Source organism: Neofelis nebulosa, chromosome 10, assembly GCF_028018385.1.
Source record: "Neofelis nebulosa isolate mNeoNeb1 chromosome 10, mNeoNeb1.pri, whole genome shotgun sequence".
Lineage (NCBI taxonomy): Eukaryota > Metazoa > Chordata > Mammalia > Carnivora > Felidae > Neofelis > Neofelis nebulosa.
In genome coordinates this window covers 107,146,774-107,173,438 of record NC_080791.1, presented here as the reverse complement: position 1 = coordinate 107,173,438, position 26,665 = coordinate 107,146,774, and the positions used below count along the sequence as shown (strand labels likewise).

The 26,665-nt window shown below is 43.0% G+C and overlaps 1 pseudogene; it reads left to right on the top strand.

Moving 5' to 3' along the window:
* The first annotated feature begins 9,410 nt into the window (after nt 1-9,410).
* LOC131486702 (ferritin light chain-like) lies at nt 9,411-11,109 on the top strand (annotated as a pseudogene).
* The last annotated feature ends 15,556 nt before the right edge of the window (nt 11,110-26,665 follow it).

The window sequence follows — 26,665 nt, the reverse complement described above, 5'->3', positions numbered from 1 at the left end:
TGTATGAAACCATCCTTACAATCTAGTTCCAGAATATTTTCATCACCCCAAAAGGAAACCCTTGTACCCGTCGAGCCTTTGGCAAACACTGCTCTATTTTCTGTCTCTCTGCGTTTGCCTATTCTCAGTATTTCATATAAATGGAATCATATAATATGTGGCCTTTTCTGTCTGGCTTCTTTCATTTAGCATAATGTTTTCAAGATTCATCCATGTTGTAACATATCGATTCTTCATTCTTTTTGCAGGCTGAACAATTTTTCATTGTACGGATATACCACATTTTATTTATCCGTTCATCAGAGACGGACTTTCAGGTTGTTTCCACCTTTTTGGCTATCATGAATAGGGCTTCTATGAACCATTCATATACACGCTTTTGTTTGAACGTGTTCACTTCTGAGGATATGCCTAGGAGTGGAATTTCCAGTGATATGGTACTACCATATTTAATTATTGAGGAATTGCCAAACTGGCTTCTACAGTGGCTGCACCATTTTATATTCCCACCAGCACCGTAGGAACGTTCCAAGTTCTCCATATCCGCACCAACGCTGGACTATTTTTTATTTTTATGATTACAGCCATCTTAGTGGGTGTGAAGAAGTATCTCATTATGGTTTTGATTTGTATTTACCTAAGGACATTGAGCATCATTTCATGTGTTGTTTGGCCATTTGTATATCTTCTTTGGAGAAAAGTCTATTTGAGTCCTTTGCCCATTTTTTAATTGGGTATTTTCTTTTTGCGGTTGAGTTATAAGAATTCTTTAAACATTATGAATAGTAGATTCATCAGATACACGATTTGTAAATATTTTCTGCTATTCTATTGTCTGTTCGCCTTCTTGAAATTTTTTTTTATTTTTTAAAAAATTTGATGAAGTTTGTCTTTTGTTTTGTTGCCTGTGCCTTTGGTATCATACGTAAGAAACCATTGCCAAGTGCAAGGGCATGATGATTACCCTGTATGTTTTATTCCAAGAGTTTGATAGCTTTAGCTTTCATATTTAGGTCACTGATCTGTTTTGAGTTAATTTTTTGCATGTAATGTGAGGAAAGGTCCAAATTCATTATTTTGCATGTGGAAATCCAGTAGTCTCAGCACCATTTGTTGAAGAGACAATTCTCTCCCCACCGACTCTCCTTGGCACCCTTGTCAAAAATCCATTGACCTATAGTTATACAGGTTTCTTTCCGGACTCTCAATTTTATTTCATTGCTCTGTCTGTCTTTCCATATGCCAATACTATACTGCTTTGATTACTGTCATTTTAGTTAAGTTTTGAAATTGGAAAGTATGAATTCTATAACTCTGTTCTTGTTTTTCAACATTGTATGGGCTCTTGGGGGGCCCCTTGAGATCCCACCTGAATTTTAGGATGGGTGTATGTATCTCTGCTTAAACCCCTGATGTTGAGGGTGACCCACTCCCCCCCTTCTCTTCTGCAGGTCACAGACAGTAGGTATAATAGCAGGTGTTCTAGGAGTGGTCTGCTTGTCGCAGGCCTCATCTAGAGTCAGAAGCAAACAGGAAAAGCAATAGGTCCAAGGAATTGTCCTGGTAGCAACCATTTAGTGTGGAGAAATCTTGCTTAGCCAGCTGCTGTGGAATTCAGTTGATCTTATTAGAGACACAGTACTTTTTGCATCCAATGTTTTTTTACTCAACATTATGTGTGTAAAATTCTTCCATGTTATTGTGTAGAGCAGTATTTTGTTCTTGTTCATTGCTTTGTAGTTTTAGAAGTACAGCAGCAATTATTTATCCATCCCACTGTTGATGGCAATTAGCATGGTTTCTATTTTAGAACTATTCAAATAAAACTGCTATTTGCACTCACATGCACATCTCTTGGTGGACATATGCACTTATTTATTTTTATTAAAAAATTTTTTTTATGTTTTTATTTATTTTTGAACAGAGAGAGACAGAGCATGAGCAGGGGAGGGGCAGAGAGAGAGGAGACGCAGAATCCAAAGCAGGCTCCAGGCTCTGAGCCATCAACACAGAGCCTGATGCGGGGTTCGAACTCACGGAGTGTGAGATCATGACCTGAGCCCAAACCAAGAATTGGTTGCTTAATGGACTGAGGCACCCAGGCACCCCTCCTTGTGCTTTTTTTTTTTTTTCATTTCTCTGATGCAAAACCCATTTAAAAATATTTATTAGCCCACTTGAATATCTTTTTTTTTTTTTTTTTCCAGTGCAAAAAGGTGTTTTTATTAAAGCACAGGGACAGGACCTGTGAGCAGAAAAAAACTGCCTGAATATCTTTTTTTTTTTTTTTAATTAACTTGTTCAAGTGTTTTGCCCATTTTTAGTGGGTTGTTGGTCTTCTCAGTGAGTATTCACATGCAGCAAAGTATCTTCATGGTCAGTGTCGCTTCGGAGAGTCCATCCACCTATCTCTTCACTAGACTTCTGTGCTGCCAATTTTCCATTCATGTTTCTCTCAAGTCCTTGAAATCCATTATTAAATCATCACAAATCAGTGTAGATCTGCACCTCTGGAGAGCTCCATTTTTGGAAGAAAATGAGCCACCAAGTGCACACTTCTCAAGGTTCTGTCTCCTGGGAGTTTGTCCTTCACCACTGTCTCTCAGGGCCAACCCTGAGTGGGGCTGTAGTGCTGCAGGGTGCATATTCAGACAGTGCCAACATTATATTTTATTCTTAAAAATTTTTATTTATTTATTTATTTATTTATCTATCTATCTATCTATCTATCTAGTGTGGGGGGGGGGGGAGAGAGAGAAAATGCAAACACAAGCAGGGGAGGGGCAGAGAGAGAGGGAGAGAGAGAATCCCAAGCAGGCTCTGCACTGTCAGCACAGAGCCCAACATGAGGCTTGATCTCGGAAACTGTGAGATCATGACCTGAGCCAAAATAGAGTCAGACACTTAACTAACTGAGCCACCCAGGTGGCCTGCCAACATTTTATGCCAAATAACTTGTAAACCAGGCCCAAAGATTTTCCTTGTCAGTTTGCTGCTCACAGAAATATCCTATGAGGCTGTAGGGACAATTTGAGAGAGAAGACCCAATATATGAGAGTAGGTGCTATGGGAATCTGGGAAGGCAGGCACATCCAGCTGCCAGACTTGGACCAGAAAAAATAGCCAGTACAGATATCTATGGAAGGCTACTGCCTCTGCATCTGGTGCTGGGCTGGGTGTTCCTGTTGGTCAAGAGGCCAGGGGTTGGAAAGAAGAGCTGGGCAAGCTGATCTCCACCAGCATCTTTAACCGAAACCCAGTGCCTGGTTTATCACTTCTGCCTTCCCTGATTCTCGAAATTGTCTCTTTAGGCCAACTCTAACCAGGACCACATAGGAAAGGGGATTTGGGGACTTGTAGTTCTCTTTTAGCCAAACACACAGCACGAAGTTACTTACACCCATCCAATGAGTTCGTAATTTCAGAAGTTATATATTTGTCTATTTGACTTTTTTTGGTAATAGATTCTGACTCTCTGGTAATTCGATTACATCTTTTCATCCATTTTCTCTTATTTTCCTGTACTTTCTTAAACATATTAATGGTAAAGTCCATGTCTGTTTACTGGGATATTTGAATTATCTGTGAGTCTGCTTCTCATTTCTTTTTGAATATTGGTCATATTTTCCTGCCTCCTTGCATGTCTAGTGAATGTTAACTATGTTTTGGACATTTGATATAAAAGAACAATTATCTTTTTTTAAAAAATAGGCTTTACTTTTTGGAGCAATTTTAGGTTCACAGAGAAACGGAGAGGAAGTTACAGTGATTTCCCACATAATTATTGCCCCATTCCCCCGTTTCCCCATTATCAATATCACCCATCAGCGTGGCATATTTGTTACAACTGATTACCTACATTGACACATCATTATCGCCCAAAGTCCATAATTTATATTAGAGTTCAATCTCGGTGTTGTACGTGTTATGGGTTTAGGCAAATGTATAATAACATATATCCACCATTAAGGTATCATACTTAGTAAATACATTGGTCTAAAAATCCTCTTTCCTTGACCTATTCACTCCTCTCTCCCCTTTAACCCCTGGCAACCACTGATAGTTTTATGGTCTCCAAAGTGTTGACTTTTCCAGAATGTCATATGGTTGGAATCATGCAGTATGTAACTTTTTTAGATTGGCTTCTTTCACTTAGCGATATGCATTTAAGGTCCCTCTATGTCTTTTCATGGCCTGATGGCTCATTTCTTTTTAGGGATGAATGATGTTGCATTTTCTGGATGCACCACCGTTTATTTATCTGTTCACCGACTGAAGGATATCTTGCTTGCTTCTAAGTTTTGGCAATTACAAATAAAGGTCCTATAAACATCGTTATGAAGGGTTTTTTTGTTTGTTTGAACATGCTTTCAATTCCTTTGGATAAATACCAAGCACATAATTCCTGGATCATATGGTAAAAGTATGTTTAGATTTGCAAGAAACTGCCAAGCTATCTTCCAAAGTAGTTGTACCATTTTGCATTCCCACCAGCAATGAATGAGAGTTCCTGTTACTCCACATCCTTGTCAGCATTTGGTGTTGTCATTTTCCTGGATTTTTGCCATCTTAACAGGTGTGTGGTGGTGTCTTGTTGTTTTCATTTGCATTGCCCTTATAACACATGATGTGAAGCATCTTTTCATGTGTTTATTTGACAACTGTATATCTTCTTTGGTATCTATTAAAGTCTTTGACCCTACTATAGATTGGATGTTTGTATCCCTTCAAAATTCGTAGGTTGAAATCCTAATCCCCAATGTGATGGCATTAGGTGGGACCTTTGGGATGTGATTAAGTCATAAGAACAGAGCCCTCATGAATGGAATTAGTGCCTTCATAAAAAGGACTCCAGATACTCCCCTCGCCCCTTCCACCACATGAGGTTACATTGAGAAGATGGCTATTGATGAACTAAGAATCAAGCCTTTACCAGAGGGGCTTGCCTGACTATGCTTACACCCTGATCTTAGCCTTCTAGCCTCCTGAACTGTTAAGAAATAAATTTCTGTTGTTTATAAGTTACCCAGTCTGTTATAGCAGCCCAAATGGACTAAGATAGGCTCTTATTTTAATCAGGTTGTTTGTTTTCTTATTGCTGAGTTTTAAGAGTTCTTTGTATATGTTAGGTAACAATCCTTTGTTAAATATGTATTTTGCAAATACTTTTTTTCTCAGTCTGTGGCTTGTCTTTTCATTCTCTTGACAGTTCTTTCACAGAGAAGAAATTTTTAATTAAAAAAATTTTTATTTTCTCTTTTTAAGTAATCTCTACACCCAATGAAAGAATTTAATGTTAATGATGTCCAGCTTTTTAATTCTTTCTTTCATGGATTGTGCCTTTGGTGTTGGTGTTAAATCTAAAAAGTCATTGCCAAAATGAAGGTCATCTAAATTTTCTCCTGTGTTATCTTTTAAGAGTTTTATAGTTTTTCATTTTACATTTAGGTCTGTGATCAATTTTGAGTTAATGTTTGTGAAGAGTGTAAAGTCTATGTCTGGATTTATTTTTTTGTATGTGAATTTCCAGTTGTTCCAGCACCGTTTATTGATAAGACTATCTTCTATCCATTGTGTTGCCTTTGCCTCTTTGTCAAAGATGAATTGACTACATTTATGCGGGTCTATCTCTGGGCTCTCTATTTTGTTCTATTGATCTAGTTGTCTACTCTTTCACCAGTACTACACTGTCTTGACTAGTGTAGCTGTCTAGTAAGTCTTCAAGTTGGATAGTGTCGATCCTCCAACTTTGTTTTCTTTCAATATTGTGTTGGCTATCATGGGTATATTGCTTCCCCATATAAATTTTAGAATCAGTTTGTTGCTATGCATAAAATAACTTGCTGGGGTTTTGATTGGGATTGTGTTGAATCTATAGATCAAATTGGGAAAAATTTAACATCTTGATAATATTGATTCTTCATATCCATGAACATGGACTATCTCTCCATTTATTTAGTTCTTTGATGTCTTTCATCAGCTTTGTAGTTCTCCTCCTATAGATTTTTCTTCAATTATTTTATTGTGGTAAAACACAGATAACATAAAATTTATCATCTGAACTATTTTTATCATCTTAACTATTTTTTAAATGCTTATTTATTTTTGGAAGAGAGAAAGAGGAGAGGGAGACAGAGAAAACACAAATGGGGGTGGGGTAGAGAGAGAGGTGGACAGAGGATCCAAAGCTGGTTCCACGCTGACAGCAGAGAGCCTGATGCAGGGCTCAACTCAGGAACTGTGAGATCATGAGCTGAACTGAAGTTAGACACTCAACTGACTGAATCACCCAGGCACCCATTATCTTAACTATTTTTAAGTATACAGTTCAGTGGTATTGAATCCATTAAATTCATAATGTTGTGCAATCATCAACACCATTCATCTCTGTAACCCTTTCACCTCGTAAAACTGAAACTCCATACATATTAAACAATTACTCCCTATTTTCCCACCCCCCTAGTCCCTGTCAACCACCATTCTACTTTCTGTCTCTATGAATTTAACTACCCTAAGTACCTAATATAAGTGGAATCATACAGTACTTGTATTTTTGTGATTAGCTTATTTTGTAGCATCTATCAGGATTTCCTTCCCTTTAAACACTGAGTAGACGTTAATTAGACCTAGTGTGGTGATCATTTCTAATGCATACAAATATCAAATCATGTTGTACATATGAAACTAATATGTTATATGTTAATTATACCTCAATTAAAAACATTTTTAAATGTTTTATTTATTTTTGACAGAGAGAGAGAGAGAGAGAGAGAGAAAGAAAGTACAAGTGGGGAGGGACAGAGAGGGAAATAGAAGGTCTGAAACGGGCTCTGTGCTGACAGCAACAAGCCCAATGTGGGGCTTGAACTCACAAACTGTGAGATCATGACCTGAGCCAAAGTTGGATGCTCAACTGACTGAGCCACCCAGGTGCCCTTAAAAAACATTTTTAATAGAGTTCCTATTTTTTAAAAAATTTTTTAATGTTTATTTATTTTTGAGATAGAGCAAGAGAACACAAGCTGGGGAGGGGCAGAGAGAGAGAGAGAGAGAGAGAGAGAGAGAGAGAGAGAGAAGAATCCCAAGCAGGCTTTGTGCTGTTAGCAGAGAGCTCAGTGTGGGGCTTGAACTCATGTGAGATCATGACCTGAGCTGAAGTCAGACACTTAACCCACTGAGCCACCCAGGTGACCCGCCCCCCCCCCCCAATTTTTTTTTTAATTTTTAAAAAATGTTTTTATTTATTTTTGAAGGAGAGAGAGAGAGACAGAGCATGAGTAGGGAAGGAACATAGAGAGAGAGAAGGAGACACAGAATCTGAAGCAGGCTCCAGGCTCTAAGCTGTCAACACAGAGCCCAATACGAGGCTCGAACCCACAAACTGTGAGATCATGACCTGAGCTGAAGTCGGATGCTTAACTGACTGAGCCACCCAGGTGTCCAAAAAAAAAAAAAAAACATTTTTAAAAAAGACCAAATAATATATCCCACTGTATGCATATACCACATTTTGCTTATTCATTCATCTGTCAGTGGACACTTGGATTGCTTCCACATTTTAGATATTGCAAATGATATGGCTATGAACATGGGTGTGCAAATATCTCATCAAGACCCTGCTTTCGATTCTTTTGGGTCTATACCCAGAAATGGAATTGCTGGATCATATAATAATTCTGTATTTAATTTTTTGAGGAAATGTCATACTATTTTCCACCACTGCTGCACCATTTTTATTCCCACCAACAGCTCCAATTTCTCCACATCCATGCCAACACTTGGGTATGTGATAGAGTACCTTAATTTGATGTGATAGATTACATTGATTTTTGAATATTGAACCAGTCTTGCATATCTGCGATAAATCCTATTCAGTGGTGCTTTATAATTCTTTTTGTAAATTGTTCAATTTGATTTGCTAATATTTTGTTGAGAATTTTTGCATCTATATTCCCAAGAGATATTGGCCTGTAGTTTTCTTTTCCTGCAACATCTTTGTCTGGTTTTGGTATTAAAAAATGCTGACTTCATAGAATGAGTTAGGAAATATTCCCTCTGCTTCTATCCTCTGAAAGAGATTGTAGAGAATTGGTATCATTTCTTCCTTTAGTGTGTTAGAAGTCACCAGTGAACCCATCTCAGCCTGCTACTTTCTGTTTTGGAAAGTTATTAGTTACTGATTCAATATCTTTAGTAGATAAGTCCTATTCAGATGATGTATTTCTTCTTGTGTGAGTTTTAGTGCATTGTGTCTTTCAAGGAATTGGTCCATTTCCTATAGGTTATCAAATTTGTGGCTATAGAGGTGACTATAGTTTTCCTTTATTATTCTTTTAATGTGCATGAGATCTGTAGTGATGTCTCCTCTTTCACATCTGATATTAGTAATTTCTGTCGTCTCTCTTTTTTTTTTTTTCTTAATCTGGCTGGAGGCTTATCAATTTCATTGATCTTTTTAAAGAATACGTTTTTGGTTTCATTGGTTGATTCCTAATTTCTGTTTCCTAATTTCAATTTGATTGATTTCTAATTTCAATTTCATTGATTTCTGCTCTAATTCTTATTGTTTATTTTCTTCTGCTTACTTTGGATTTAATTTGCCCTTCTTTACTAATTTCCTAAAACGGAAACTTAGAATACTGATTTTAGACCTTTCTTCTTTTCTAATATATGTATTCAATGTTCTAAATTTCCATCTAAGTACTATTTTTGCTGCATTCCACAAATTTTGATAAGTTGTGTTTTCACTTTCAGTTAGTTTAAAATATTTTTTTAATTTCTGAGATATCTTCCTTGACCAATATGTTATTTAGAGTGTGTTGTTTAATTTCCATGTATTTTGCAATTGATTTTTTGTTATTAATTTCTAGTTTAATTCAATTGTGGTCTGAGAGTAGACATATGATTTCTATTCTTTAAAAAAATTGTTTTAATGTTTATTTATTTTCGAGAAAGAGAGAGAGATAGAGCATGAGAAGGGGAGGGGCAGAGAGAGAGAGAGAGGGAGATGCAGAATCCAAAGCAGGTTCCAGGCTCTGAGCTGTCAGCACAGAACCTGACTTGGGCTTGAACCCACAGACCATGAGATCATGGTGTGAGCTGAAGTTGGACGCTCAACAGACTGAAAACCCAGGTGCCCCAATTCTTTTTTTTTTAAGTTTATTTATTTATTTTGAGAGAGAGAGAGAGTGAGAGAGAGAGAAAGTTGGGGAGGGGCAGAGATAGAGGGAGAGAGAATCCCAAACAGGGTACATGCTGCCAGTGTATAGCCCTATGTGGGGCTTGGAGTCATGACCATGAGGTCATGACCTGAACCTAAATCAAGAGTCGTTGCTCAACTGACTGAGCCACCCAGGTGCCCCTGATTTCTGTTCTTTTAAATTTGTTAGGTGCATTTGATGGCTCAGAATATGGTCTATTCTGCTGAAAATTCCATGTGAGCTTGATAAGAATGTGTATTCTGCTTTTAGATGAAGTAGTCTATAGATGTCAATTATATCCAGTTGATTGATGGTGTTGTTTAGTTAATCTATGTCCTTACTGATCTTCTGCCTTCTGGATCTGTCCAATTTTTTGAGAAAAATGTGTTGAAGTCTCCAGCTAAAACAGTGGATTTATCCATTTCTCTTTGCTGTTCAATTAGTTTTTGCCTCGTATATTTCGAAGCTCTGTTATTAGGTGCATACACATTAAGGACTGTTATGTCCTCTTGGAGAACTGACTCCTTTATCATTATGTAATGTCCCTCTTTATTTCTGATAAGTTTTCTTATTTTGAAGTCTGCTCTGTCTAAAATTAATATAGCTACTACTACTTTCTTTTGATGATATACAGTATATACCATGGTATACCTTTCCTTTCCCCACCCATTCACTTCTTTTTTAAGTTTATTTATTTATTTTGAGTGAGAGAGTGAGCACAAGCAAGGGAGGGGCAGAGAGGGAGAGAGATAGAGCAGGGGCTTGAATCCATTGTGTGTGTGTGTGTGTGTGTGTGTGTATTAATAGACTGTTACTATTATCACTTTGGACAAACTTATTAAGACTAAGAGGGGCGCCTGGGTGGCTCAGTTGGTTGAGCGGCCGACTTCAGCTCGGGTCGTGATCTCGCGGTCCGTGAGTTCGGGCCCCGCATCGGGCACTGGGCTGGCGGCTCGGAGCCTGGAGCCTGTTTCGGATTCTGTGTCTCCCTCTCTCTGGCCCTCCCCTGTTTATGCTCTGTCTCTCTCTGTCTCAAAAATAAATAAACATTAAAAAAATTAAAAAAAAAAAGACTAAGAAAACTAGGCAGCATGCCTGGCAGTCCTGCAGATCTGTCTCTTGCTTTAACAGTGTTTTGATGGAACAGACCAAGGGATGTCCCTTCTACCAGCCTCCAACCACCCTCCAATCTTTTTTCCAGTCACAACCTTCAGAGCCATCTTCTTGGCCACCCTCTGCTTCCGGGACCAGCCAAACACACTATTTTGAGCTTAGCTCCTTATTACCGATCAACCGTGAGCTCCCAGATTCATCAGAATTATTCCCCTGAGGTGGAAGCCACCTCAACTGCCTGGTCAACATGCACCCGAAGGCCTCCTGCACCTACCTCTCTCTGGGCTTCTATGTTGACCATAACAGTGTGGCTCTGCAGGGAGTTGGTCACTTCTTCTGCAAGTTGGCTGAGGAGAAGCATGAGGGTGCTGAGCCTCTCTTGAAGATGCAAGGTGGCCATGCCCTCTTTTGAGACATGCAGAAACTGTCCTGAGATAAACCCTGGATGCCATGGAAGCTGCCATGGTTCTGAGAAGAACCTGAATCAGGCCCTTTTATATCTACATGCCCTGGGTTCTTCCTGTGCAGACTCCCATCTCTGTGACTTCCTGGAAAAACACTTCCTAGATGAGGATGTGAAACTCATCAAGATGGTGACCATCTGACTCACATCTGCAGGCTGGCTGGTCCCCAGGCTGGGTTGGACCAGTATCTCTTCAAAAGGCTCACCCTAAAACATGACTAGGAGCCTCTGAAGCCCAGCATCCTTTGAGAGCCCCCTCTGGCATCCCCCTGGTGAGAAAGCTTGTACCTGAGCCTCTCCCTGCAACCACTAGGCAGCTTTTTCACCACCCTGGCACCCTCTCCCAAGCCATGGACCACATGGAAACAATAAATATTTTTGAAGAAAGGAAAGAAAGAAAGAAAGAAAGAAAGAAAGAAAGAATGAAAGAAAGAAAGAAAGAAAGAAAGAAAGAAATTTTTTATTTTACTTTCACTTATTCTTTCTTTGATATTCTTCCTTGATGTAGAGTCAAATGTTTGACCTATATTATTTTCCTTCTTTCTGAAGAACTATTTTTTAACATTTCTTAAAAGAAATGGTAGGTTTGCTGGCAAAAAATTCTCTCAATTTTTGTTTGAGGAAGTTTTTATTTCTCCTTCATGTTTGAAGGATAATTTCACCGAGTACAGAATTCTAGGTTGGTTATTTTTTTTCTGTCCATGCTTTATTTTTTTTTAATTTTAATTTTAATTTTTAAAAATGAAATTTATTGTCAAATTGGTTTCCATACAACACCCAGTGCTCATCCCAACAGGTGCCCTCCTCAATGCCCATCACCCACCCTCCCCTCCCTCCCACCCCCCATCAACCCTCAGGTTATTCTGTTTTTAAGAATCTCTTATGGTTTGACTCTCTCCCTCTCTTTTTTTTTCCTTCCCCTCCCCCATGGTTTTCTGTTATGTTTCTCAGGATTCACATAAGAGTGAAAACATATGGTATCTGTCTTTCTCTGTATGACTTATTTCACTTAGCATAACACTCTCCAGTTCCATCCATGTGGCTACATCCTCAAAAAATTAAAAATAGATCTACCCTATGACCCAGCAATAGCACTGCTAGGAATTTACCCAAGGGATACAGGAGTGCTGATGTATAAGGGCACTTGTACCCCAATGTTTATAGCAGCACTTTCAACAATAGCCAAATTATGGAGAGAGCCTAAATGTCCATCAACTGATGAATGGATAAAGAAATTGTGGTTTATATACACAATGGAATACTACTTGACAATGATAAAGAATGAAATATGTCCGTGCTTTAAATATCTCACTCTTCTCTCTTCTCTTGTTTGTAAGGTTTCCCAGGAGAGTTGGATGTAACTCTTATCTTTGTTCCTGTATAAATAAGGTGTTTTTCTTTCCCCTCTGGCTTATTTCAGAATTTTTTCTTTATTTTTGATTTTCTGTAGTGTGAATGTGATATGCCTGGGTATAGGTTTTTGTTTTTGCATTTATCCTGCATAGTGTTCTCTGAACTTCATGGATTTGTGGCTTGGCATCTGTTATTAATTTGGGGGAAATTCTCAGTCATTGTTGTTTTATATATTTCGTATGTTCCTTTCTCTCTTTCTTCTCCTTCTGTTTTCCCATTATGTGTATGTTACACTTTTTATAGCTGTCCAACAGTCTTTGGATATTTTATTTTGTTATTTTCCATCTTTGTTCTCTTTGCTTTTCAGTTTTGGAGGTTTCTCTTGATGTGTCCTGAAGCCTGAGAGTCTTTCCTCAAGTGTGTCAAGTCTACTGATAAACCTACCAAAGGCATTCTTCATTTCTGTTACAGGGTTTTTGAGCTTTGGCATTTCTTTCAGTTCTTTTGTAGGATTTCCATCTATCCTTAGATTGCCCATTTGTTCTTTCATGCTGTCTGCTCTGTCCAGTAGTGGGTATAATTATTGCATATTAATCACAGTTGTTTTAAATTCCTGGTCTGATAATTCCAACATCCCTGATGCTTGCTTTGTCTTTTCAAACAGTGTTTTGTTTTGTTTTGCCTTTTAGTATGCCTTGTAATTTTTTCTTGATAAACAAGCATGATATACTGGGGATAAAGAATTGTTGTAGATCAGCCAGTAGTAATGTGGTGGTAATGTGGGGAGGAGGAAGCATGCCATATTCCCATGATTACATCTCAGTCTTTTAGTGAGTCTTTACCTCTGGGCTATGAACTTCACATGTGTCTTCTCAGTTGTTGTGCGTGCATGTGTGCAAGTGTGTGTTTCCTCTCCTCCCTTAGGTGGGACAGTGTGGCTACAACTGTCTGGAGTTGGGTATTTTCCTTTCCCCAGGCCAGTTAGGCTCTGATAAAACCCCAGCAGGTTAGGGTCTGGTTAAATAGCTTCTCTTGAAGGCAGATCTTGTTAAGAAGGACAGAATACTTGGCATATTTCAAAATGGTTACTCTTCCCCTTCCCTGGCCAGAAGCGTAAGGGAATTTTTCTTTGATGCTGTGAAAACCGGGTCGAGCTCCTGGAGATAAAACTTACAAAAGTGTCAGGGCCCCCTTATGACTGAGTCTCCCTAGAGATTTTAACTCTCAGAGCTGTCCACACTGAGCCTCCAGCAACTGTCACCTACAGTTCGGGTTTCCCTACCCCAGCGCTGCTTCCCATGGAAGTTTCGGGTTGTGGGTTTCTGCTCTGGTAGGTTTGGATTCTCTGTATTCAAGTGTCTGTTTCTCCAATTTGCAAGGTCACTTCTGGGGACTCACTGCACATGTCCCTGTCACTCTGAGACCTTCTATCACTTGCTGTGACCACCCTTCTCTTTTTTTTTTAATTAAAAAAATTTTTAATGTTAATTTTTTGAGAGAGGGAGATAGAGACAGAGCGTGAGCAAGGGAGGGGAGAAGAGAGAGAGGAAGAGAGACACAGAATCTGAAGCAGGCTCCAGGCTCTGAACTGTGAGCACAGAGCCCAAGGTGGGGATCAAACCCACAAACTGCGAGATCATGACCTGAGCCGAAGTCGGACGCTTGATCACCTGAGCCACCCAGGCACCCTGTGACCTCCCTTCTCTTACAGACCTAAGAAGAATTGTTCATTTTTCAGGTAGTTCACCTGCTTACTGGTTATGATAGGTAACTTCCAAACTTCTTACGTACTGGGCCCAAAGTTGGGCCCATCTGACTTTTACGCAGATGATTTTTATCTCCCACCAGAGAATGTTCTATCTGTGCTCTTTTAGGCTCGTGCACTAAGAAACTGCTCACATCTATCTAGTAGGGATGGAGCCAGACTGGGGATGAGCCCCAGTTTTACCAAAACTCTACCTAACTTTGTTTCGTCTTCATTTCCCGGACATGTTCCTTCCTCAGTTCTGGAAGCCCTCTGTCTCAGCCTGTGAGTAGTGGGAGATTTTCTGAATTTTGGAGGTTTTGAGCTGAACTCTCCTGCCTCCTACCCCACATACCTTCAAAATCTGGCAAATATCCTTTGTTCCAGGCAGGCCCTCTTTCTCGAAGTGGACTTGGTTTTCTAAACATGATGAGGCTGCAGAAGATTTCACTCTCTGTCTTTTACTTAGGAGCTTCCAGGAGCCCGCAGCTCCTCATGGCCACCAGCAACTCCGCTGGTTTCTCATTCTCCCCGTTGGGTCCCTTTGCCTGAGCTAAGCTTTTGTGGCCAGAATTGGCAATGGCCCCAGGGAAGACTATGTGAGCAGTGATCCTCAGCTCATTCAGGAAGGAGAGTCTTTTCTGTCTTTGAAATTTTTGTTCATTTCATTCATTCATAGCATTGCATTTATAGCCCTCTGCTCTCTTGAAAAAGATGGTTCTTGCAACTTTTCTGGGTTTTTTTTTTCCCCCCTTCTAATTCTTGCAGTGGGAGCAGTGACCTGCTGAAAACTCTGTATCTTGGTTGGGAGTGGAGCCTTTTGATCTTTTTAAAAATTCTAGTAAATTCATCTTTTAAAAAAAATGTCATCACTCTACGACCCAGAAATTGCACTACTAGGTATTTATCCAAGGGATATAGGTGTGTTGTTTTGAAGGGGCACATGTCGGGGGTGCCCGGGTGGTTCAGTAGGTTAAGCGTCTGACTTCAGCTCAGGTCATGATCTCACGGTTTGTGGGTTCGAGTCCCGTGTCGGGCTCTGTGCTGCTAACTCAGAGCCTGGAGCCTGCTTCAGATTCTGTGTCTCCCTCTCTCTCTGCCCCTCCTCTGCTTGTGCTCTGTCTCTGTCTCTGTGTCTGTCTCTCTCTCAAAAATAAATAAAAACATCGTGCTCACTTTGGCAGCACATATACTAAAAATAAATGAAAACATTAAAAAAAAGAAGGGGCACATGCACCCCCATGTTCATAGCAGCACTATCGACAATAGCCAAAGTATGGAAAGAGCCCAGATGTTCATCGATGGATGAATGGATAAAGAAGATGTGGTATATATATATATATATATATATATATATATATAGTATGGAGTATTAGAGTATTACTCGGCAATAGAGTATTACTTAGCAATAAAAAAAATGAAATCTTGCCATTTGCAACTACGTGGATGGAACTAGAGGGTATTATGCTGAGCAAAATTAGACAAAGAAAGACAAATATGAGATGACTTCATTCATATGTGGAATTTAAGATACAAAACAGACGAACATAAGGGAAGGGCAGCAAAAGTAATATAAAAACAAGGAGCAAAACATAAGAGACTCTTAAATACAGAGAGCGAACTGAAGGTTCCTGGAGGGGTTATGGGTGGAGGGGGTGGGCTAAATGGGTGAGGGGCATTAAGGAAGACACTTACTGGGATGAGCACTGGGTGTTATGCATAGGGAATGAGTCACTGGAATCTGCTGAAATCATTATTTTTTATTTTTTTATTTTTTATTTTTGGGACAGAGAGAGACAGAGCATGAACGGGGGAGGGGCAGAGAGAGAGGGAGACACAGAATCGGAAACAGGCTCCAGGCTCCGAGCCATCAGCCCAGAGCCCGACGCGGGGCTCGAACTCACGGACCGCGAGATCGTGACCTGGCTGAAGTCGGACGCTTAACCGACTGCGCCACCCAGGCGCCCCTGCTGAAATCATTATTACACTATATGCTAACTAACTTGGATGTAAATAAATAAATAAATAAATAAAATTTTAAATTAAAAAAAAAATGTCATCAAACATTTTCTCCAATCCATTTTTATGTTTCCCTTTTTGAAATGTTTGTGTCTGGATATTTTTACTTCTACTTCTATGCTCTGTATCTTATGTTTTTCTTTTTCTTTTTTTAAGTTTTATTTATTTAAGTAATCTCTATGCCCAGCGGAGCTCGGACTCATGACCCGGTGATCAAGAGTCACACGCTCTTTGGACCGAGCCAGCCAGGCGCCCCATGTATCTTATGTTTTTCTTTTATGTTTTCTATTATTTTTGTTTTTTGCTTCTTCCTTCTGGAAAGTTACTCAATTTGATCACCCAGTTCACTAATGTTTTCTTTAGCTGTATTCATTCCATTTATCCCATCTACCTGGACTGGTCAGAATTTCTGGTTGTAAAGGGCTACTAACGAATAATCCGACTCTTACATTTGTTCATTCGTTCATTCGTTCGTTCATTCACTCACGCATATGTTCATTAAATCCCTACATTGTGTCACGTTGGGCTCTAGGCCTGAGGAATTTAATCACCATCTATAAAAGGGGAATTGTGATTTTAAACTTCCAGCTCAGACCCATGTGGGCAACAGCCTACTTAACATCAGAGGCATCTCAAGTTCAACATGTACAAAATTCAACCAGGGGTCTTCCCCTAATCAGGATTCTCTTGGAGGCAAGTGGTATAAGTCTTTAAAACCCTGCATACTTGGGCCTACCTCACACCATACCTCATCTGTGCTTCTTTCTTTCTTTCTTTCTTTCTTTCTTTCTTTCTTTCTTTCTTTCTTTCTTCTTGTTTTAAAGATTTTGGTTTTAAGTAATCTCTACACCCAGCGTGGCGCTCGAACTCACAAGCCTGAGATCAACAGTCACACGCTTTTGGGGCGCCTGGGTGGCTGAAGCGTCCGACTTCAGCCAGGTCACAATCTCGCGGATCTCGCGGTCCGTGAGTTCGAGCCCCGCGTCAGGCTCTGGGCTGATGGCTCGGAGCCTGGAGCCTGTTTCCGATTCTGTGTCTCCCTCTCTCTCTGCCCCTCCCCCGTTCATGCTCTGTCTCTCTCTGTCCCAAAAATAAATAAAAAACGTTGAAAAAAAAAATTTAAAAAAAAAGAGTCACACGCTTTTTACCAACTGAACCAACCGGGTGCCCCACCACTCCTTTGTTCTTTTTGTTTGTTTGTTTGTTTGTTTATTTATTTATTTATTTAGAGAGTGCTTGCATGCACACTTGGGGGAGGGGGCAGGGGGGAGGGGCAGAAAGAGAGGAAGAATGAGAGAATCCCAGGCAGGCTCCGCACTGTTAGTGCAAGGCTCGATGCAGGGCTGGAACCCACCAAGCGTGAGATCATGACCTGAGCTGAAGTCAGATGCTTAACCAACTGAGCCACCCAGATGCCCCCTCCCCGCCCCAACTACTTCCTTCTTGAGTCTGTTCCCTTTGCACATGCTAGAATGCCAGGAGTGGTCTTCCCCAACCGCACTCACCTGATCCACGCCTGCCCTGCCTTCAGATCCCTCCAGTGCGCTGGCTTTCGCAGGTGAGCTTTTTTCTGACCACCTAGACCCACTGCTAGACTCACTTTTTCAGAGCTTGACCAACTCCTCCTTGAGTTCAGTCCAGAGATCTTCCCATTGCTCTCAAGACCTTGGAGGTGTCCACAGGCAGCCCTTCCCTGACTCCCTTGGAATCCTGCCAGAACTGCCTTCAACTCCTGAGATCCTTCCCTTCTGGAACAATCCCGCTACTCTGCTTCTGTTAACCCAGGCTTCCAAACTCAGTGGCCTGCTGATTCTCCCACAGCAGTGAGGAAAAACAAACAAACAAAACAAACGTACACCCTCTCCCCCTGAAAAAATGTTTGAAAAACCAGTTTGAGTTGGGTTTTCTGTCATTTACCACCAAAAGTTTTCCAACTCACACAAAGAGACAGGATTAATGAAACATTAAGCAAACACTGGAATGCTCCGTGTTGGATGACAGGTTATAGAAAAGGGACAAAGGAATCCCAAATGTCCAGCTTTGACACACTGAAAGAGTCTACGGCCATACACCCTGAACGTGCCCCATCTCGTCTGACACCCTGAAAGAAGGACAGGAATGCAGGCCTTGGTAGTCAATTACTCTCTGTTCCCCATTTCTGCCTGTGGCCAAATCAAGGAGTTGGGCCATTGTGGGACTTGACCTTAGTAGGGTGGAGAAGTAGGGGGAAGCCTCACATCCTTACATGTTCATGTTCCAGATCAGGAAGAGTAGGACATTGGGACCATCTTGGAGACATCCCTACAACCAGAAGCTGGAGGCCCGGCTGCAGGCCAGCATCTGAGGCTGGTTCTGAGAACCTTCTATGCTTCTATCTCGGCAGTGCTGGGGTGGCAGGGACTCAGGTCACTTGTGCCGTGGCTCTTAGAATTATCCTTCCTTTGGATAGGGGCAGGTATGTTGTCCTGTATTTTCTCATTGATCACATCACCCTAATGAATCGTACAGCCTGGGCATTAAGAGTGCTTCATTGGACCAGGTCCTCCAGAAGCCGAACCAGAAATCCCAGGGTCCTGGCCAGGGTTTTTATCAGGGAGTCAACCTTGGTGGCAATATTTGGAACAGAGAGTCAAGAAATAAGAGCGAATGAAAGAAAAAAAGGAAAAAAAAATGCATGTGTGTGAGAAGAGACTGTGTGGCGTGGGGAGAGTGCAAGAAGTTTGGAAAGTTCCAGAATTAGCACCATAGAGCGATACCATTTATTGAAACCTTACGCCCAGGAAAGTCATTGATTTATGGTGTTTATGGACATAAGCAGTAAAAGTATCAAATGCAGTTTGGGAATAATCAGGCCACAGGAAGCGTTAGCTTGGGGAGGGTGTGAGGGGAAGGGAGGAGGAAGGCTTGTGGAGGAGATCAACCGTCTCTGATATTTTATTTCTGAGCAAACATGTCAAAATTTTTAGATTTGTAAAAGCTGAGAGGTACGGGTATATATATGGATGAATATAATAGCTTCCCCCATATGTCTGAAATATTTTATAATGAAAAGAAGCGTTTTAATTTTTATTTTAAATTTTGAAAAAAATTTTTTTTTAATTTAGTTTTGAGAGAGAGAGAGAGAGAGAGAGAGAGGAGTCAGAGCATGAGTAAGGGAGGAGCAGAGACAGGGAGACACAGAATCCGAAACAGGCTCCAGGCTCTGAGCGGTTGGCACAGAGCCTGATGCCGGACTTGAACCCACAAACCGTGAGATCATGACCTGAGCGGAAGTTGGACGCCTAACCGGCTGAGCCACCCAGGGGCCCCACTAAAAAAAGGGGTTTTAAGTGTCAGGGATTTAGGGACTGGCAGGTCGGGGGTTAAGACTTCCTTCCACCAATACCAGCTGTGTTTCTGGATGAATTATTTCTTTCCCATCTGTGACTGTCCCTCTTGGGATGTCACATCCTACTCACCTGCACACTCGATTAAGTTAACACTGGGGAACAGCTTGCCGGTTTTCTCTTCTCGAAAAACAAACGGGAAAAAACCCACAAATGTTGGCAGCTTCGTTTTCAAGTTGAAGTTCTGGGGTTGAACTTCCTCCCCTCCTTCCTCCCCCCCCCCCCCCCCCCCCGCAACACATACCTACAAAGTCGGAAGTTTTAGTTTATACCGGGAGATAATCTTTATGTTTGCAATTCCTTCGGGATTTTACAAGGGATGATTCATTTTTGATCTTTTTGTTGTTGTTTATTTATTTTTGAGAGAGAGAGAGAGAGAGAGAGAGAGGGAGACAGGAACTGAATCGGGCTCTGCACTGACAGCAGAGAGCCCAATGCAGGATTCAAACTCACTTGAACCCTTGAGATCATGGCCTGAGCTGAAGCGGGACGCTCAACCGCCCGAGCCACCCAGGCACCCCTATTTTTTTTTTTATCTTCTTTCTTTTTAAAGTTGATGTATTTAGTTATTTATTTATGAGAGAGAGAGCACGAGCAGGGGAGGGGCAGAGAGAGAGAAGGAGAGAGAGAACCCCCAGCAGGCTCCACGCCCAGCACCAGCACGGAGCCCGATGAGGAGGCCGATCTCAGGAACCAAGGGATCATGACCTGAGCCTAAATCAAGAGTCAGATGCTTAACGTGCTGAGCCACCCAGGCGCTCCTTATATGTTTATTCATTTTTTAAAGTAATCGCAACGCTCCACGTGGGGCTTGAACTCAGGAAACACCCTCCAGCCCCCAGCAAGTACCATTTGCCCTACAGCCAAGGCACCCGGAGTGATTCAATTTACAAACTGCATTTACACCCCTTTGACACCCACAGGCTTCTTGTTCCTTGGAAGAGTTCAGCTCTACCTTTTGGAGAACCTGGCAAGTCCAGTCCCTCCGTTCTGGTCAGCAGCCGGGCTCTTCCTTCCACGGGACCGCCCAAGGAACCACTGAGGCACTGGGGATGGAGGGCTCCCACGTGCCCCGGGTGGCCCTGGCCCTTGTAGGCTAGGACCAGCCACCCTATGGACACACAACACGGTGGACCAAGGATCCGAGTCAGAGAACTGCAGGGGAGGGGCGAGGAGCAAACATGAGGTGTTCTGGGTTTGATACCGGCCCCAAAGTTTCCAGCTTGTCACCTGTTAATTAAGCAAGGAGGCCACTAAGCTGAGGTGGCTTTAACGGCGCAGGGCCTGCCTCAGCAAACCCAAACCCAAGCCCGTAAGTCCCTCAAAAAGCAAAACTGAAGGATGCCCAGTCACATTAGCCGACTAGGATTCAAGCTATAGCTAATCCGTAATCTCCCCACTTTGCTTCCTCCGTTGCCCTGTAAATAAAGTTTTTCCCAGCTCCCCCGAGGGAGCGCTTCTGACCATTTTTAGCTGAGTGCTGCCCAATTCGAATGGATTTTTGCTCAAATAAATACCTAAAATTTGAATATGCCTCAGTCTTTGAAGGGTTCCGGCCAGCAGTGGGATCCGAAGGAGACCCCCAAAGGCCCCGGGAGCAGTGAGCGACCAGGAGCCGGCACTTGCTGGAGAACTGAGCTCGCTGCTTTCTCACTGACTCTGGGGGAGTAAATCCCCTGGGATTTGACCTCCTGGGGTGGGGGGGGGGTGGGGGGTTTGCCCTGAAAAGAGCTCTCTGAATTTCTTCCAGCATTTTCTTTCTCCAGTCCGGGGCTGGGGTCAGCCAACGTAAAAGAAACTGGACTGAGTCCAGGATCAGACTAGGTCCAACTTAGAAACTGGACTGGGTCCAAGGTCGGACTGAATCTGACTTAAGCTGGGCTGGGTCCGGTGTGAGGCCTCGTGTAATAAGAGAAAAAGAAAACAAGAGAGAGAGAGAGAGAGAGAGAGAGAAAGATGGGTTTTTCTGAGTCTAAACAACCGGGGCTTCCTCCATCTGGAACCCCAACTAACTCTAGGAATAGAAATTAGAGGCCCAGGGGGCGTCTGGGGGGCTCAGCCAGTTAAGTGTCCAACTCTTGGTTTTGGCTCAGGTCATGATCTCGCGATTCATGCGTTTGAGCCCTGCATCCGGCTCTGTGCTGACGATGCACAGCCTGCTTGGGATTCTCTGTCTCCCTCTCTCTCTGCCCCTTTTTCACTCACATGTGTGCGTGTACTCTCCCTCCCTCTGTCTCTCAATATAAACAAACAAACTTAAAAAAAAAAAAAAGGGGGGCCCGGAACCTCTGTTTTTTGAACCAGTGGGCTAACCTTACTAAAGGTAATCTTGAAAATTCCAGTGGCCACGATAGGGAATCTCACCTAATCTTATCCATTTAGGAGATGCTCTAGAGAAAAAGGATCCCGAATTTCCCCAAACCAGTTCACTGGGGCACCTGGGTGGCTCAGTCCGTTAAGCATGTGACTTCGGCTCAGGTCATGATCTCACTCACAGTCAGTGAGTTCAGGCCCTGCATCCAGCTCTGTGCTGACAGCTCGGAGCCTGGAGCCTGCTTCGGATTCTGTGTCTCCTCCTCTCTTCTGCCCTCCCCCACTCATGCTCTCTCTCTCTCTCTCAAGAATAAACATTAAAAAATTTTTTAAAGATTCTTTACAAAAGGCAAATGAAAAGCATATACAACAAGCCGATGCTGAATCTATAAAGAAATGCACACTGACTAACTTGTCTGAGTGCTCCTTCCCTTTACCTCCTCTCCTTAAATATTCTGAATCTACTAATCCCTTGACACTCAGAAGATGAGCCAGAATTTTATTTAACTTATTTTGGATGTCAATTCGATCCCCAACGTGGGGCTCCAACGCACAGCTCCAAGGTCAAGTGTCGCACGCTCTACCGACCGAGCCAGCCAGGTGCCCCAGGAATCTAGAATTCTTCTTCTTTTTTTAATTTGAGAGAGAGAGAGAGAGTGAGATTGCACGAGAGAGCACAAGCGGGGGAGGGGCAGAGGGGGAGAGAGAATCTTAAGCAGGCTCCCTGCTCATCTCGGAGCATGATGCGGGGCTTGATCTCATGACCTGGGACCATAACCTGAGCCAAAATCAAGAGTCAGAGGCTTCACTAACTGAGCCACCCAGGCGATCCCTGAAATTTAGAATTCTAATAGAGCTTACCATCCGGGGCTCAGATCTCTACCGATTTATTCACATGACATTAGGTCCTCGTGTCACCTGAAAATGGACAGCCAAGGTCAAATGGGAAGAGACTGAGAGAGATATTAAAGATTCACATACTGGGGTGCCTGGGTGGCTCAGTCGGTTAAGCGTCCGACTTCCGCTCAGGTCACGATCTCACGGTCCGTGAGTTCGAGCCCCGCATCGGGCTCTGGGCTGACGGCTCAGAGCCTGGAGCCTGCTTCCGATTCTGTGTCTCCCTCTCTCTCTGCCCCTCCCCCGTTCATGCTCTGTCTCTCTCTGTCTCACAAATAAATAAATGTTAAAAAAAAAAAATTAAAAAAAAAAAAAAGACTCACATACTACTCACTCCGTCAGAGATGGGCCAAAACGCACTAGAAACAAACGCCCACGACCCGTTTGAGAGGATTGATGAACTATTTCCTCGAAAGACTATCATTCAATCCTGCCAACAAAAGGAGGATGAACCAGTCTCAGACCACAAGACAAGACTGGAAACACTTTTTGTGACACACTCGAAGCTTTCTTTACTACACGCAGGCACAGAAAGACGCCCTGACTTCCTTATTCATTAGCAGGCTTGGGCCCAAACTAAGTTGCCTATTGAAGAGGCCCAAGCTGGGGCCCCTGGGTGGCTCAGTCCGTTAAGTGTCTGATTTCAGCTCAGGTCATGATCTCGCAGTTCGTGAGCTCGAGCCCCGCGTCGGCCTCTGTGCTGACAGCTCAGGGCCTGGAGCCTGCTTCGGATTCTGTGTGCTCCTCCCCTGCTCACGCTCTGTCTCTCCCTCAAAATAAATAAAGATTAAAAACAATCTTTTGAAGAGACCCAAGCTGGTCTGGGAAGATGTTCCCCTGTTACCAAAATAATAATAATAAGCATTGATGGGGCTCTGAGGGATCCTCATATAAATGGTTCCCAGTGATGCCTCTCAACAAACAAGGGGAACATTAATGGAGAGTCCCGTTTAACACTGGTGGATCCGAGAGCCACTTTTATCTACCTGAAACCCTGCTTTCATAAAACAGAAACCCCTTTGGAGGAAAGAGAATATTTCTGGAGTGGGGGTTTCTAACCAAATTCAAAGGGTACCTGTATCGAAATCAGTCCCAATGACATGAGGGTCCTTTTCGGGGACCCACGCTTTCCTCCTGTGTGCCACTGGCCCAGCCGACCTGGTAGGACGAGATGTGCTTTCTAAATTCAGGAGTCGTGTAAAATTTAACTCAGAAGGAGAAATGACCTTAGAATTTCCTGAACCCTCCTGAACCGGAACTGCTCTGTTCTCTGCCAATAGAAATTGATGAAATTAAGACTCAAAGGTGTGAAAAGAGTCCCAATCTCTCAGAAGTGCCTGAATGCCTATGGGCTGCTTCTTCAACCGACAGAGGCAAAATTAATGGAACCGAACCCATAAAAATCCAAATAGATCATTCCTAACCCCTGCCTAAATTGGCTGAATTTCCACTAAAAGCAAAGGGGCCCTCACCAATTGGGGAAGGCCAAATGAAGCGAGGACTGCTTTCTGCAACTCTTCTATCTAATCCATTAAAAAATCAAATAGATGGGGGGGGGTGCGCCTGGGTGGCTCAGTCAGTTGAGCGTCTGACTTCGGCTCAGGTCATGATCTCGCCGTCTGTGGGTTCGAGCCTCCGCGTCGGGCTCTGTGCTGATAACTCAGAGCCCGGAGCCTGCATCGGATTCCGTATCTCCCTCTCTCTCTGCCTCTCCCCTGCTCATGCTCTGTTTCTCTCTGTCTGAAAAATAAAAGTTAAAAAAAAAAATCAAATAGACAGGGTGCCTGGGTGGCTCAGTCGGTTGAGCGTCCAACTCCGGCTCAGGTCGTGATCTCACGGATGGTGGGTTCGGGCCTCCCGCCGGGCTCTGTGCTGACAGCATAGAGTCTGCTTTGGATCCTCTGGCTCTCTCTCTCTTCCTGTCCCTGTCCCCCCCCCCCCCCGGCTCTCTCTCACGCTCTCTCAAAAATAAATAAACATTAAAAAAAAATCAAATGGACGAGGTTGGTGTTTTGTCCAGGATCTCTGTGCCGTCAGCAAAATCGCGATACCGAGGTTCCCCGTGGTTCCAAATCTCCAACACCTTGCTGTTTAACGTCCCTGCTGACTCAGAACGGTTCACAGTGGTGATGGATCTCTGCTCCTCTGTCTTTAGTAGCCCAGTTGACAGGAAGAATCAATATTTGCCCACCTTCACTTGGAACGACCAACAATACACCTGGACTGCTGAGACATCATCCTTATTTTTCACAAAAAATAAGCAAACTTACAGTTCCCTAAGAACACTGCAGTCACTCAATGTGTAGATGACCCATTGGTATGTCCCCCTAGGAGGGAGGCCCAAGAAGTTAGATTTGATTTCTCTTTTATAGCAATTAGCTTGCAAAGGCCATAAGGTCTCCAAGGAAAAAGTCCAGTTCTCAAAAGACAAGGCCCACGACGTTGGGCATGGCGCGATTGCAAAAGGCAGTCTCTGTCTCACCTGAAAGAACAAAGACTCTCCCACGTTTCCCCAGACCCACAACTAAGAGACCATTAAGGAGTCTCCTTCAGGACGTTGTGGATCTTGGGTTCCCAATGCTTCTCTGATTGCAATGCCCCTGGAGGAGCTTACAAGGGCGGCAAAGCCAGAGCCTGCCCCCCGGGGAGATAAGTGTGAGCAAGGTTTTAGCCAACCAAAATTAGTCCTGCAACAAAGTCCAGCCCTAAGCCTCCTAAATGATACTAACTCTTCCACCTTATTTGTGCAAAACACGATAAGCAGGAATCTAGGAATTCTTTTTTTTTTTTTTAATTTTTTTTTTCAACGTTTTTAATTTATTTTTGGGACAGAGAGAGACAGAGCATGAACGGGGGAGGGGCAGAGAGAGAGGGAGACACAGAATCGGAAACAGGCTCCAGGCTCCGAGCCGTCAGCCCAGAGCCTGACTCGGGGCTCGAACTCACGGACCGCGAGATCGTGACCTGGCTGAAGTCGGATGCTTAACCGACCGCGCCACCCAGGCGCCCCAGGAATCTAGGAATTCTAACACGACCGCATGGAGGAAAACGTAGACCAGCTGTTCATAATTATACCCAGTAGCCGAACCATATCCAAACTTTTGGAAAGCTGTAGCCACGGCAGTGCGATCGGTGGAAGCCTCAGCTCAACTGGTATTAGGTAGGACATGACTTACACTTAAAAGTACCCCATGCCATCGGGAGTCTATTACGCTCCGATCAGACTCAACGTTTCTCAGCAGGCCGGCTCACATGAGAACCTTCTCCTTTCACCTTCTTCTTTTTTTTTTTTAATGTTTGTTTATTGGGGGGGGGGGGGAGGGGCAGAGAGAGAGAAGAAGAGAGAGACTCCCAAGCAGGTTCTGTGCTGTCAGCGCAGAGCCTGACATGGGGCTTGATCCCACGCACTGTGAGATCATGACCTGAGCTGAACCCAAGAGGCAGAGGCTGAACCGACTGAGCCGTGCAGGCACCCCTATTTTCACCTTCTAACCTCCATCGTGAGCGTTGCCACGTGCTCAGCCCTGCTACTCTGCTCCCCCTGCCTGACAAGGGTACAGAGCAGCATACCTGCGTGGGCGGGAGGGCTTGGCTCGCATTGACTCATGGGACACAGTGGAAAACCCAGATGTGATATTCTTCGTGGATGGGTCCCCGCGCTAAGAATTCAAAAGGGAAATATCAAGCAGGATATGCTGTAACAACTCAGTATAAACTACTGGAAAGGGATATGTTCCCCAACTGAAGTCCGAACCACGGAGCGGAACTCCATGCCCTCCCTTGGGCTTGTCAGCTCTCCAAAGGAAAATCAGTAAACATTTACACCATAGCAGATATGCCTGTGGGATGGTCTATGACTTGGGCATGTTATGGAAACAGAGAGAGTTCCTCACTTCTAATGGAACCCCAATTAAAAATGGGCCCCAAGTAGTAAACGAACTGCTCCCTGCTACTCTATTGCCTAACCAAATTGCAACGATTAAAATTGAAGTTCATACCAGGAAAACAGAACCTGAGTGTCAGGGAAATACCCTAGCAGGCTTCTATGCTAAATCAGCCAGCACTGAAATTGTTCCAGTATGTAACTTGAATGACTGAGGAGGCAAGTTCAATATTAAATGAGGACTCTCTGAGGGCCCAGGTGGGTGCTCGGTTCTTTTTCAGTCCTTAAGAATGC